The sequence below is a fragment of the Lampetra fluviatilis genome, chromosome 11, assembly GCF_964198595.1.
Source record: "Lampetra fluviatilis chromosome 11, kcLamFluv1.1, whole genome shotgun sequence".
In the NCBI taxonomy this organism is placed as follows: domain Eukaryota; kingdom Metazoa; phylum Chordata; class Hyperoartia; order Petromyzontiformes; family Petromyzontidae; genus Lampetra; species Lampetra fluviatilis.
Window position 1 is genome coordinate 14,189,127 of NC_136285.1, and position 15,306 is coordinate 14,204,432.

Consider the following 15,306-nt stretch of genomic DNA (forward strand, 5'->3'; position numbering starts at 1 on the left):
GTGTCGTATTATCTGGCTGTATAGCAAATGAAAAAAAACAAATACTTTACTGTGCAAGTTTTAAAAAATTATGTGTTTTAATATTAATGGTTTTCATCATTATTTGGCGCCCCTTTATAACTTCATGCTACAGGCCCCGCACTAGCTTAATCCGGCACTGGGCACACCTGTTCCTGACTTCGCGCCGAACAGAACTTTCCAATATCGTGTTGGTGGGTCAATCACACATTAGCACAAAGACAAATATTTCCACGTAGAACCTAAACAGACTTTTGAAGGTCGGCACGGCACACGAAGGGAGTGTGTGGCCAGCACCAAGCCCGGCCGCCTTTGTCTTCCTCGTGACGATGTTTACACACCGCACCAGGTACCGGTAACAGATAATCGTCACTGGTGCTGACCCGTGAGCGGGAATCGAACCCGGATCGCCCGGGTTAGCCGAGTCCGTAGTGCAGCGCGCTCACCACTGCACTACCGCTCTTTACACATTAGCACACACACACACACCTTAAACGCACTTCTGTCAATACAAGAGGCCCTTTCCAGTGATGGGAGTGACTAAGCTCGAAGCACCATACAATTACAAACACGGCGTTGTTCTCAAGTCGAAATGGCCCCCCTCCCTTCTAGTACCCGATTAGTGCGGCTAATATGCTTTCAGCGACGGATAATTCTCGTTTGCGGGGCATTTAACAGTGGCAGTCCTCATATGGCCGCGGTCCGCATGGAGGTCATTTACGCGATGTAGCTCCCCCAGCCCTGCTCCGTGTCCATGTCCCCACCTCTGCCTGTCCGCAGCTGTATTCTTGGTTCTTTCGGTAAAGTCACGTAGAAGGGAAATAATAAAATAATATAAATATCAAACAATAAAAAATTCTCACGACGTTTCGACTGCACAACACAAGCAATCATCATCCCGTGTGAAATTATTATTTCCCTTCTACGTGACTTTACCGAAAGAGCCAAGAATATGAATCCCTGCAGTCACGAAAGCTTTAAATCAAAAATTGTGTCCGCAGCTGCTTAAGCGATCCTCGTTTTTCAAGTCCGCGCTAAAGGCCTTCCTTCCTCTTCTCTACTCCTCTGCCTATTGCTGCCCTGGCCTCCACCGATTTTAATGTCTTGACCGGCACTGAGATGATATTCCCTAGCGCCCTGCGTGCGATCCGTACAGGCACCACACATCGCCTGAATGAAACGCCACCGCTCATCTCTCGGAATGCCAGTCATACAACACGGCTGCAAGGTTCAAACAACGCAGCTGCGAGCTCTTTGTCTCGACGAGGGAATTCTAGATCTTAGCGACGGGGTAGTTAAATGGGGGGAGTTTGCCTAACTTAATTTTGAAATTAAATATCACGGGTCAAACATTCAAAAGGTGCGCCGTTTCGGGATCGACCTGCGTTTGCGTCGCTCCTCCGCGGACCACGCGGAGAAGCGTGGCGGGTCCCCGCGGCCACTCCGGAGACCTCACTTGGAGAACCTCTGCTGCAGGCAAAGGTCGCCTAATCCGCCGCTCTATATTTGCATTGTTGACTTGATCTTACGTGGCAAAGAACTCAGCGACGCACCACTCTTGGTGCGTCCGTCGCACGGTTCAGAACGGGAGCAGGGTTCACTGGAAACTGAGCTCAAAATAGACTCCCCCCATCTGTCCTTAGCTCTGCCTTTAATGATTCCCTCTGTTCTCCCTGTCCCGTGAGTCGTTATTCCTACACACACACAGCCGTCACCGCGTAACAATACCTATTGTCTGCGTGATCAGGCGAGTGCGGCGAGGCGCTAATAAGGGCGTGAAACCGTTATTCGGGTTCGTCAATGAAATTGGTTTGTCGCGAGATTTGGGGGATGTTTTTTTCTCTGTTTGGCCGAATGATCGGAAAATCAGCATCGCGCTCGCGGGCCGGCTGCGTTGTCGCATCGCATGATCGTAAGCAGTGACCTGGGGAGGAGGTCTTCATCCAGCGGTGGTGATGATGATGACGACGACGTGGACGGATAGTGGCTGCTGATGGTGATAATGATGATGAATAATCCGACCAAACAAGATGGAACTCACGAAATTTAAACAAGAACAAAAATTCCCCCATCAAATCAGGAATAGTGCCAAAACACTAAAATCCCGTTTGATCAGTCGCAGGACCTATGACCAAATCGCCCGCCATATGCTGGATCTGAGGCGCTAAGAAGGGTCGATCTTTGATTGTGCTTTGGTGGAAGGCCACCACGCGGGTTGCCATAGAGCTGCGTGGCCACGTGGTGAGCGCCAGGGGGCAGTGCATCAAAATCCATCGTTGTGCTGCACTTCCAAATTCCCACCCTAAGCTCCCCCGCCTTCAGTCACGTGCAATGTCACGTGTGATTGTGTCACAGGTGATTGTGTCACAGGTGATTGTGTCACGTGTAATTGTGTCACGTGTAAATGTGTCACGTGTGATTGTGTCACGTGTAATTGTGTCACGTGTAAATGTGTCACGTGTGATTGTGTCACGTGTGATTGTGTCACGTGTAATTGTGTCACGTGTAAATGTGTCACGTGTAAATGTGTCACGTGTGATTGTGTCACGTGTAATTGTGTCACGTGTAAATGTGTCACGTGTGATTGTGTCACGTGTGATTGTGTTTCGGGTGGCACGCGTGCCCAGATGGAAAGTGATTTGTTAGAGAACGCGAAGATATTTTAATTCTTAGAGATATTTACGGCTTATTCGATCTCGTGGCAGGGCTCATCTTTGCGAGAGCCGTGTTGTCTCAGAGGCTTTGCGCGAGATTTACTTAAATAAACCGGAGTCAATTGTAAAATGAGTCGCGTGTCTGCAGTGGCTTTCACCAGGGGCCAGGAGATTATTGGCAGGCGAAATTCAATCAGCTCGCGTGCAGGAGCGAGACGCCTTGTTTCATCGCAACATCATGAACGACGGCGAAGAGATTGGTGAGGGCCTGCAATCAGCAGTGGATAAGATCCTGGCTGACGAAGATGGCGATGATGATTATTTTTATTATTGAAAAGTAGCCCAAGTGTCCCCATGTTCAAACAAATGTCGACCGCCGCTCATCTCCATTGATGATCCTTAAGCAGTGAAGCAGTGGTGGTAATTCTACATTCCTATGGCTAGGGGCAGTCTCTCCACAGCGAAACCACTCTCTCGTCGGCTTAACACGAGGTTGTGCAGCCTCACCACACAGTATCGATTTTACTGACCCCAGATGGATGATGTGCTGGATTGAACCCAAGCTGGGTGTTTAATTCATGCTCGAGATATATGACATTCTGGGGGTTTGAGGGCGTTTTTGTAATGCGTACTTGGCAGTGCAGAAGCAATAACAGATGTGGCTGAAGAGCGCTTTTAATCAATGCGAATCAGCCGCTGTGACATTGCTGGTTGATCGACAAAGGAACTCATCATTAAATACGTCAAGGAGCTTGCTTGGAATTACACCGAGAGGCAGGAAGATGGACACGTGGATTATAGAACATACTACAGTATAATAATAATAATTAGAATAATTATTAATTGTAACGCGCCCACGCTATTCGATCACCCCGATTACCGGCGTGTGCCGCCACATATACGGGTTAAAGAAGTGAATGAAATTGTGTTTTTGCCTGTAAGCGGGCATGGATAGCAACACATGACCGAGAGGAATGATGGCCAGCAGTCAAGACTGAGGGCGAAAGTCGCAGCCGAGGCAGGGATGGCATCCGAGAGTGTCCACGGACATAGCTCAATGGAATCAGCTCGCGTGCAGGTTTGTAGATCCATCTGCAACGTCATAGAAATATAGGATCACGAGAAGGGGAGGCGTTCATCCAGCAGTGGATCGATCATGCCCGATGACCGAAGACGAATGAGCTACACTGCGTCCCACCTATCGATTCGCAACAATTGAAAACTAAAAAACAAATTAAACCGCAACGTCGCTGCAGCGAACGCGTCTAGGCGTGCGCCACCTTACAAGGGTAGGAGAGAGAGCGAGAGCGAACTTCCCTCTCTTGTTCCACAAACAACGGATCGCGGTCATGAGCCCTCCCCACCCCACCCCACCCCCTCCACCACGTCACTCAAAAGATAATGTTTGGACAAAATCAACAACAGCTGTCACAAGCGCGGCGCGGCGCGATTCCTCGGTGCCAGGGGCCCGCGTTGGCTCCCCGGCGTGCGATGCCACTGGCGAGCGTGGCGCGTTCCGTTCGCTGGCGCATTAGACGCGCCGACCACTCGAGCCCCGCGCTTAAAATGCCTGGGACGAGAGAGAGACGGGGGGGGGGGGTGGGTGGCGAAGGCACTTACAGAGGCAACGGAGGGCTGCTCGGGCCCCTGGACGCGGGCGAGGCGGCCGTCGGGAATATTTGCGCCGTTCGATCGCGCGGTTATTTTGAGGCGGGCCGCTGGTAGCCACGACTGAAGCGAGTTGAGCCGAGAATTGCGTCGTGATCGTCCGCGGAAATGTTCATTCATTCGTCCAGGTTCGTAGGTCTCTCACTCCGGGGGGCTCACAGTCGATGGGCCAGAGGAAATGTTGGTACCGCCTAAGATAGCATTAAATGAGTACCAATGTGTTTTTTTCTCTTTCTGGGTAACCGGAATGGGTCGTTTGATGACCCCAATAATTTCAAGTGGATATCACGTAAATTCACTGTTATTGGCCACGTAAAGAGGTTGTAACCATTCAAACTATGAACTATGCCTCCTCAGGTGGTACCGAAGAGTGAAATCTTTGGACTGGGCTCCTGCACGATAACCAATCCCGCCTCTCTGGGTGGAGTGGGAACACCTTGGGGCTTCATGACTCACTGCATGTTTAAGCTGGTAGACTGGAGTATGTGGCACGCGACTAGCAGCCACGGTGTGTCGCGACAGGTTGTATATTGGATTTGGTGTTCTGGCTGTAGATATATTGTCCGGGTTACCAAGCTGGACAGTACCGCCTGCAACTAAGCCCTGGGTGTTTACATAAAAAGCCTCTTCCAGAATTCTGGTTGTAAATCGACGTTTTAAAAACCATACTCCTGGAATAGCTGCCGACCATGGCTATTGGGGTCCAGTCCGCCCATATTTCAATTCCATCAACTGACAAGGCTGATGAACTTTATCTGCTCAGGTTTATTTTTTGCGTTCCCGATATGCTCCACAACGACGTGGGTTATTATGTCCTGTGTGGTATAACTTTGTCTCAAACTAGGACACAGGCAAGCAGAGGGTCCTTGCCTATAACACCTGCCAGGACCATCAGCGTTGGTTCAAGCAAGCTGGCCTCTGCTGACGAGACACTGAATGTCGAAACTGGTCCAAAGTTTGCTTGTGTTGAACCAATGCCGCTGAAATGATGCACTCCCAGATGAACGTGTTGCTGAAGGGCTGTGTAATAAAATGTTTACGTGGCGGAACAGATATGCGTCGAGGCGTATTGCCTGTTTATGTAGTTTGTTGCTCAGGTTTGGCTTTAGAGCTGTCCTTCAGACAACTTTTTGGTCCATGGCACCTAAATTCCATATAATTCGGTGCAACCCAACGGGAGGGAGACCTCCTGTCGTCTGTCTGCCACCGAGGCGCCCCCCTACGCTACAGCAGAGTAGCAGCACGAGGCCTGTCAAAGTGCCCACCGTTATTAATGACGCAGATCGCAGGAATTTGGCTCCTGGGGTAGCGACCTGGCTCTTTGCATGACAGGCACAGGCCAGGCTGTCCGTCAGTAAGAGTAATTCTGTACCAGAAAGGTGATTTCTAGACAGCAAAAGGCACGGGTTTGAGCAGAGGATCCATCCTACCATCAGGGGCGGCAGGGCGGTGCCGTGGTTAGACTTGTGCCTCACAGCGAGAAGCGCCTGGGTTTGATTCCTGACTCGTGCATCGTGCTGCGTGGAGTTTATATTTACTGCACCAGCCCTGGTCTGCGTGGCTTTTCTCCGGGTTCTCCCATCTCCTCCTCCCATCGCAAAAAAACCCATATAATGTTGAACAAATACCCGAACATTTCTCAACTGGGGGAAAACTACGATTAAAGCATCAAATATTAACCATATATTTGTTCCCTAACATTTGCAAGTAACATGTGGCAATTAAAAAATGTTTGTCATATTCACACTTTGTTCATGTTTACGTTAAACTTACATGAGGTCCGTGTCCATCAGACCAACTTAGTTCATTGACAACAGATTGTGGGGGGCACAGCCCCCCCCCCTCCCTCCCTCCTCTGCGCACATTCAACATTTGATGCTAGAAGCATCAGCTGCGCACGGCTCATCCAGCAGACGTCGTCGGAGCAGATGAAGCGAGCGGGCATCGTCCTCTCTTCCTTCCTCCGCATCTCCGCTTAGCACCGGTGACGACGCATGGTGCGAAATAAGTTCAACCTATGTACGTGAATACGAATATAAAAAGTTCAACACGCGTACAACAAACGAAACATAAAAGGCCGTTCTAAAAATGCGTTTTCAATCTAGATACAATCTAGATACAATCTAGATTGAAAAGTTCATAACTCCAGTAGCTTTCTAATATCTGAAGGAAGCGCGTTCCAGACGGCCACAGAATCGCATCTGACAGCGCAGCAGTCTGCAGCAGCCGGTCCCCGCGTGGCAGCGGTTCAAGCATCGCCTGCAGATCTGCCCGTGGATCTTGCGACATTATTAGCCCCGGCCTTTAATGTGTCTGCGTGCCTGCCTGCCTGCCTGTGTTCATGCACATTCATGTTGCACCGGTTATGCAACACAGTGCCGCTGGGATTGTTATAGCGACTGAAGGCAACCGCATCCTCAAAGTTGCATCGCCTAAACACTTTGCGTATTGATTTCATAGAAAGAGAGAGAGGGGGGGCAGTCAGTCATAGGCAGGGATCCATATGGAGTTCTTGTAAGCCTGGGATGTTGAGCAAGAGACCTTTCACAGTTCACGTCATTGGGGTACATTTCTGAGCGCTCACGATGGGGTCCTCCGTGCAGCATCGAGGCAAATACACGGACAGAGAAATATGTTTTGTAAACAGCCCATTGCCTAATGAGGGCAGGTCATTGGGGCGATTTGACCATACTTCGCCACACTGGTCAGTGCTGGTTGGTGAAGGTGGTGAGCATAGAGATTAGAGAGTAGTACGGTACAACAATGGATGCTGCTTCGGCGCCCTCTGCTGACAAGGCAGCGGCAGCAGCAGCAGCAGCTGCAGCAGCTGTCATGAATACGGCGCTCGCCCATCCAGGCACGATACAGTCTCAATTCTGCTTAGCTTTCGAGAGCTGATAAATATTGGACGTATTGTGGGTGATTTGATCACAAGTGCCAATACCTTATAAATATATTTTCCTCCATGTTATCAAAGTTGATGTATGTATCTTGTATGTTGTTAAACTTATTTTGCACCGTACGTAGCCAACCGTGTTAATCGGAGGTGCGGGGGAACGACAACAGACTAAACACAAAAATCAGTCCTAAATAAATGAGATTTCAATATAGATTTAAAATTGCATAGCTCCAGTGACTTCCTAATATCGAAATGAAGAGCGTTCCAGACGGCCGCAGAAGCGCATCTGAAAGCGCGCTTCGATGCGGCGAGCGACGTCTCTGTTCGATGGTTAGCAGCCAAACGTCGCTGCTCCTGCTGCGAAGATGACGACCAGAGTTCGCTTGATGGTTTATGCTCCTTGACAAGATCAGCGAGCGAATTGTGGTTCACTTTGCGCGTGACGAGTGCAACCTTGTAACGGATGCGTTCGGCAGCCGGGAAGAAAAGAAAAAACGATGATGATGATTCCGGCGATGATGACTGACTGACGACTAACGACGATTGGTGAAGGCGATCAGCTTAATTCGATAATCGATTCGCCATGGGACGAGGCGCGCGGAGCTCTCTGCCGCGGGCTCTGCGCCTCTCCCTCCGAACCAACCTCCGCGCTAATTCTGTCTCCGCTGAGTGACACGTGGCGCATGCAGCCCAAGCGGAATGGCTTGGCTGGGTGCCCTCGCTGTGTGGGTGGGCGGGCGGGTGTGTGTGGTGGGGGTGCGGGTAACAATAGCCAGAGCAATGCGTTCCCTGCCAGGCTTTTGTGTCCCGGCAAGCGCCAGCCGTGGTTATAATTGGAGTTTTCCTAGCGTGAGTGTTGCAACCCGCTATAAGCAGCTTCGTTCTGATGAAGGATGCACAATCTCCCTGTCCTTTTGCGACGCTGGCGGTGCTCGGGGGGGGGGGTGTTAGCGGCACTCGCACCTATTGCAGGCACCCCGCACGCGGCGTTCAATGTTTTTTGGGAATTTTATTTGCTCGGCATACTCGCGCGTTCCGGCCACTGGTAAAATGTCCTTAAATGTTCACCGTTTTTGGCGGCAGATCGCTACCTTTTGCCTGCAGTTGCCGTGCGTTTTACCAAAATATTTGGACAATAATCGAAGACAGGGAACGACTCACAGAGGCACGAGGAGCGAAACAGAATGGGAAAGGCAACCACGCAATAAGTGGGCGCTACCAACAACTGCCCAAGCTCTGCGGTCCTCTATATATAAAGATGTTTTCAGCCAATAATTGAGCGATTACATGTGGGGAGGACACCGGAGCAACTGGCGAAAGCCCACGCGTGCGAGGGGGCAACGCTCTATCCCAAACAGATGGGGTTCTACATTTGCTTGCTTTCCAGACCAATGCTGTGCAGCAGCATTTGATTAAGCACGCAAACTCTGGACCGGCTTCGGCCTTCTGGGTCTCGTCAACAGAGTCAGTTTTGTGACTCGCAGATGGCAGTGAGGTGGTGAACTGTTCATTCTCTCTATTGAAAACGACTCCCTTGCCCTCCAGGTTCGGTCACGCTCCATCAAATGACAACCTTGCATTTTGTAAAAGGGGCGTTATTGTTACTGATTTTTCGAGAATTCCACATCCCTGCACTGCTTTTAATTTTATAAAAATATCAGCAATGTGATGGTTTAACGTGCACTATGAAGTCTGCAGTCGTAATAGTTAAGTGGTAACGGTGCAGCCCTGCAAGTGCTCGCTAACGCCACTCCCGGTGCAAGAGCCGAGAGGGTATTTTGGCCTTCTCCTCCACGTTGGCCAGACATGCTGACAAATAAAAGTGTGGACTAAACATGACCACCCCAGCACACGCGACTTGCCGGTCGACTGAGGTGCATCCATTTGTACTGCTGGGTGGGCAGAAGCGATCAAGATCCTGACGCCTGCGGCATATTTGGAGTTTGCATGTCTTTCTCCCCGTGGTCGCGTGGATATTTTTCTCCGTGTATTCTGGTTTAGAATCAACGACATGCGTTCAAAGCCCTGTATTTGGTTACTATACATTTGCACGTGATACGCCACTTTGTTGAGCTATCATTTGTGATCGCCAGGTCGCTTCTGAGAAAGAGCTACATAGCTCAGTGGCCCTTTCCGGCTAAAATAAAAAATAGTAGCGAGTTTTGCGCCTTTTGGCGTCATCTGGTCCAACCCATGTGAGACTAGGCTCTAAGGAAAGCTGTCTCAGGTGTGGACCAATCAACTTCAAGGACAGTGCATACATTATCAGAGTTGTGTTTTTTGTTTGCATTATGGCTGCAGGTATTGTGGTCTATGCAAACATGACTCCTCGTAAAAAATGTGTCAGTTTTGTTGCCAGATAGAAGGGTAAACAAACAATTATCATATTTTTTACTGGCAAATGAGGTACCAATGGAATAGTAGCATAGTTAAGAAAACTTGCCCCCTTTGCTTCACCTACCACGCCGGGAGATTGAACCGTCAGAATGTGCAAGTCCCGTGTGCCAACCGTGACATAATGGCATCCCACAATAGCAGTATATGTTGTACTGTTGCTATATTTTTCTACGTATGATCATGCCCGTAATAAGATATTGTTTATAATGCCGGATGAGTGTATCGTGTAGTCCAATTGCCCTTGGAGTGTGCACGCTCATTGTTAATGTCCTCACGTTGCTGCTGCTCAATGCCTTCTGAAGAGCATTCATGCGGTCACACACACGCACACGCAACATTGCATTTATAGTGGCGACAAGGGTCCAGAGACCAGAACAAAGAGGTTTGAGATTAGAGTATTACGACTACTTCTAGATTTGATGCAGCTAATCTGGCTGTGACGGTCCCACCTGATGACGGAGACTTGTATTGCCTCCGAAACGTCGTGATTTTTTGTTTTTATTTTATTTTATTTTCATTAATTTTGATGTTTTACCTACGTGACTTTACCGAAAAAACCTAAGAATATATTACGACTACTGTTCTGTATTCGCAAGAGATGGCGAGCCGTGGCACGGTGGTTCTTACGCACTGCACTGTGCACCTCGGGGCCCATAGTTTGACTCCCAGCCACGACTAACATAAGTGGCAAATGATATCTGAAGTGGTCCGGGGACCCCCCCCCCCCCCACCTTTACCAATCTGCATTGATGAATGTGGTGAAGTATGGTCCAATAACCCCCTCCCCGCCATCTGACTCGCCTTGGGCAGGCCTTCATTCAGCAGTGGTTGACCAACGCCTGCAGAAACTAGAGTATGCACACACTAATATATGCGAAATAAATAGCTTCCTTTGTAATGCTGAGTAATATATAAAAAAATATTATGCCACTTAATTAGTGCACAACAACAGCCGTCAGCGGACATCCGATGACTATACTGACTACTGTCATATGAATGTGGAATTTCCACCACTGGCTCAGGGAGGTGAGCGGCTCAGGGAGGCAAATCTGACTTTGACGATTGCTCCAATTGACACGAGGCCTTTAAAGGGGGCGGGGGGGGGGCATAACGCGAGGCCCTTCCGTTTACATTTGAAACTCGTTCCAGCACGTGGCAGTCACGTGACGAAGCGTAGCCCTACCGAGCAACTCCCCGCACCACCACCCCGGGCTACCGACTCAACTTGTCTCGACGTTTCTATCCCGAACCGAGGAACCTCGCCGATGGCAAAGGCGGACCCCGTAGGTTCGGAGTCGGCTCTCCAATTACATCTCATCCACAGGAGTCACGGTGACCGGGAGGTGGAAATAAAAACGCATTGCTGTGACTTGCGGCTGGAATTGCGTTTGCACAACGCGTTGCGTTGCCTGCCTACCGCTGAAGCCGGATCCAACGTGGGCAGTCTATGAGCTATGTTAAGCTGTCGGCGTTATCGGCCAAACATTCCCAAATGGAAATGCATAGTGCCTGAGTTGACTGACCTTTTGCTGGGCAGGTCGAGGTTGTGGCTTTACAAAAAGAAAGGGGCCTGCGAAGGAGGGTGCTTTTTGGAAGTGACTGCCGTGCCCACAGGTGCGGAGAAATAAACCGAATGACCGGCGACACGACGCTACTCTCCACGCCGATGGCGATCCAATCACAGAGCTGCCTTGGGTTTCAGTTGATGAAATGATAAGGGATGCCACTTCTCTATTTTTCGTGTAGCGGAATTTGGCGGTTATGTATTGGGACTCGGGTTTACCGCTAGGGTATGAGAGAGGTTATGGAAAGAGTGAGGGATTAGGGTGAGAGAGGCAGGGCCGGTGCTGTGGGCACTTCTCGAGTGGGCCCTGCACCCACAACTGTCCTTTTGCCGCAGCCAAGTTCACTCTCCTCCGTAGCGGCCAATAAGGGAGCTCACGAGACAAGAGCATTCTGATTTCCAAGAGGGACCTGGAACATCGAGCGGCTCGAGTCTGAAGTCAGTGTTAGGGTTCTGGCTCGTAGCACCCACGACTCCGTTCTTCGTCCCAAATCTGCGGGGATGGCGGTCCTGATTTATTTATTTCTCTCTCCATGAACTACAGCTGGGCGCTATGCCGCAGCGCGCGTGGCCCGTGGCATTTGAGCGGCACTCTCCCCGCAAAAGGAGTCAGAAGTCAGGACAGCGAGCGACCCCCCCCCTCCCCCCCGTGACCAGGCTGAACTGTGCGCGCGTACGGATGAACATTTGCTTGGCTCTGGCTCTGGCACTGACTTTCCTACGCTGGGGGCTTTGAGGGCGGCTGCGTCGCCCCCGCAGAAACCTACCCGGGGTTTTATGACGCGCCGCAAATGACTTTCCACGGGGGGTTATCGGCCAGACTAACCGACAGCTGCTTATGTAAAGCGGCAAGGCACGTTGGGAGTTAAAAATAATAAGGCTGGTGCTCGGATAGGGGGGCGGCAGGGGAGGGGGGCATTGTAAAGTCTTCGCCGTGCTATCGAGTGTCGGGTTAACAAAAGGCAGAGCACCACTCCCACCACCACCCCGCCCTCCCATGACCGCAAAGCAAACATTGCCGGCTTCCGCGCTCCGTTATGCGGCCAGGAAAGTTAACCCTTTCAACGGCGTCTGCAGGACCGGGCAAAACGTTATTTTTTGCTGCGTCTTTGTCCAGGCTGTGCGCGTGTCTCCGTGCAGAGGCCAACAGGGTCAATCACTGGACCCGAGCGTCTTTTACTCTCGACCCCAACACCAAGAAAGCAACTTTGTCCGCATTAATAAAGGGCACTGAGCTGAAACAACTGCATGCGTTTAACAACCATTCAACCCACCCCCGGCGATTGGACGAATTGTGATAATTCGGTGTCGCGATTAGACGCCGCTGAAAGGAATAAAAGGTTCTGGGTTATTTGTCCGATTTGTATTTTGTCTCCTTTGCATTGCTATCAATTTGTCTCATCTGCGTTGTCCGTCCAATTTCTTACATTATAATAATTAAATATATATTAAATCATCGATTCTCACACACACACACATTTTCCTTGAACTGAAGAATTAACTTCAATCGACGAATCACTCCGTGTATTCTGGTCAAGTGTCCCTTATTGCAGAAGTCATCATCACCATCATCCTCACCAGCCAACGCTCAATCTACCTCTGGATAAAGGTTTCTCCAATCCGTAGCCCTCTCTTCCAGTGCTTTCCGCGTAGCAATCTGCGTGAGCTGATAACATTGCTCACGCAGCTGGGAGTCGGGCGTGTGGTTGGTTGCCTCCTTCTGACTGCCACTCTGCTGGGAGCGTCCAGGCACAGGTCGCCTGCACTCGAAACGGTCAATGCGGCGAGTACAATTCGTTCTTTCATCCGCGCGTTCCTCTCGCCGTCTCTCGGTGTCATTCCGAGCATGCGCGAATCTGAGCTTCTTAATGCAAATTCGTGTCACGTGTTCCTCTTGCCATAATCAATGCCGATCCACAAGGTAAGGTGAAGTGCTCTCCTCTTTGTGCGAACCGCTTTGTTGACTGTCATCGTCACGTGCAGTCTTCCAAAAGCTCTCCGCTTCTTTATTTGCCCGCTTTCATGCTGGACTGCCTTCGATAACTGCCCAATACTCTTAGGTCCCCCCCCCCCGGCTTTGCTGTCGGTGGAAGAGGAGGGGGAGTTGGGGGGGTCCAGGTGATTGGGAGCTGGGTGGGGGGTACTTCAGAAAATGTTCCTTGGTAAATTGAGCCCCTGGCTTGAGGTGTACACCGCCCTCTCGCCTGTTTTCCAGTTGTGTCCATCAACGGTGGTTTTCCATCTCTTGAGTGAACCCGTTGTGCTCGGATCTATCTTAAGCCCCACTTTCCAGCCCACGTTGGTTATACGTTATTCTTCCATTTCCTGCGATGCATTCCCATCGGACGTTATAATTACGATGTCATCTGTAGATGTGATATTGTCAATGTTATCTCCACATATTTACGCCCTTGTTTCTGCACTCCAATTGTCAGAAAGCGTCTCCCGATGTCACTTTGTATAGACAATCTCTGTGTACTGTTGTGGAGCATTATGAGTGACCGCGTATATAAGTGGAACTCCCTTTTGGGTCTACGCCTACAAATTAAATCGTTAGTTGAGTCCATCAGCCTATTATCCTCTTTCCGGACCAATATTATCCACCAGCATTGGCATCAGCCAGCCAACTCTAGAATGCTGCCCACCTTCCGGATCTCATCAGCAGCGCCAGGTTGCTTGAGTAATCGCTGCTGGGATGTCCACGTGCTCATGGCAATAACGCTCCATCTCAACTATAACGCTCCGTTCCATCCAAAGAAAAGGCAGTTGTTGCATACACGCTCATTATCCACTAGGGTTTTCCTGGACATGTTCAGAGGGCCTTTGTCCATCTCTGTGCAGGAGACACATCGGCAATCAGCGGCGCATTTAGTCACGAAAACAAACTCGCTGCCACCGCTGCGCGCCCATCGGCGACAACAACGTCGCGAACTAGCCACGCAGCAAAGTGGCAGAACGTGGAAATGTTACCCGCCGCAGCAACAAAAGCAACAGAGAACACACACACACACGCGCGCGCGCGCACACACGGGCGCACGCACAACAACAATCGCTCAGCACACAAGCCGTAACTATACACACACCGCGCGCACAACAGCAGTCGAGGGCCCACAAAGAAAGGCGCGTGCTGACGCCACGCTCGTCTGCGTGCGTGTCATGTCAATGGCGTAGGGTTGAAATAGACGCGCGCACTCTTAAGTGTTTTTCAAATGACTTTGCTAATTGGGAATATTTTGCAACTGGACACCTCATCACTGACATCCTCTAGGACGGCGAAGTGTCGGAGTTAGGGGGGTCGCAATGTCGCGACTATTTTAAGATGGAGTCTCAACCCCAGCAGACGCCTTTGAACTTGCTCAGCCCTTCTTAAAGACGCATATCCATTCACAGAGTTGGAAAAGTGAGTTTTTTTGTTTGTTATTAATTTACCTAATAGTAATCATAATGTACGGTGTAGCCCTTCTTCAATCCACTTCTGGATGAAGGCCTTCCCATACTGTCGTATTGTTTTGTTCGTATTTTTTTGTTTCTTCGAGTCACCAGGTTCCCGTCGATCATGAACATTTATTGCCCAACGGGTTTCACCTTTGCCACATTAATCCGTGCGCTTTGGTGAAGGGTCAGTTTGGAGTGGGACCCAGGATCTGTTCAGATATCACTTGCCACTGGGTGTTGTCATTTGCCACCCAGGTTATCACTTGCCGCTGGGGTTATCGCTTACCAGTGGGGTTATCCATGGCTGGGAATTGAAGTCAGCAGGTCACGGGGATTTAGGTAGCGCAGAGTGTGATAACCACTGCGCCTCCACTCCACCCACTACACCATCGTTCACGGGGAGCGGTGGCGCAGCGCTTAACCTCAATTCTAGCGGAGAATTTCGCATCTTAGGACTGCCCTGGAATCTACGTCAGAGCATTTTATTTCAGTGAACCAGTCAGTTGTGCATGCTGGGTAATGATCCTGCCCAACTCACACGTTCACGCAAATAACAAAACAAAAAAATACGGAACGCCTCTTTAACAAAATACATAAACCCAATCAGACTGCAAGTCAAGTTCTAGGAGTAATCGGGTCGCCTCGAGTCGCGCGCGACTTGGCTGTCGACG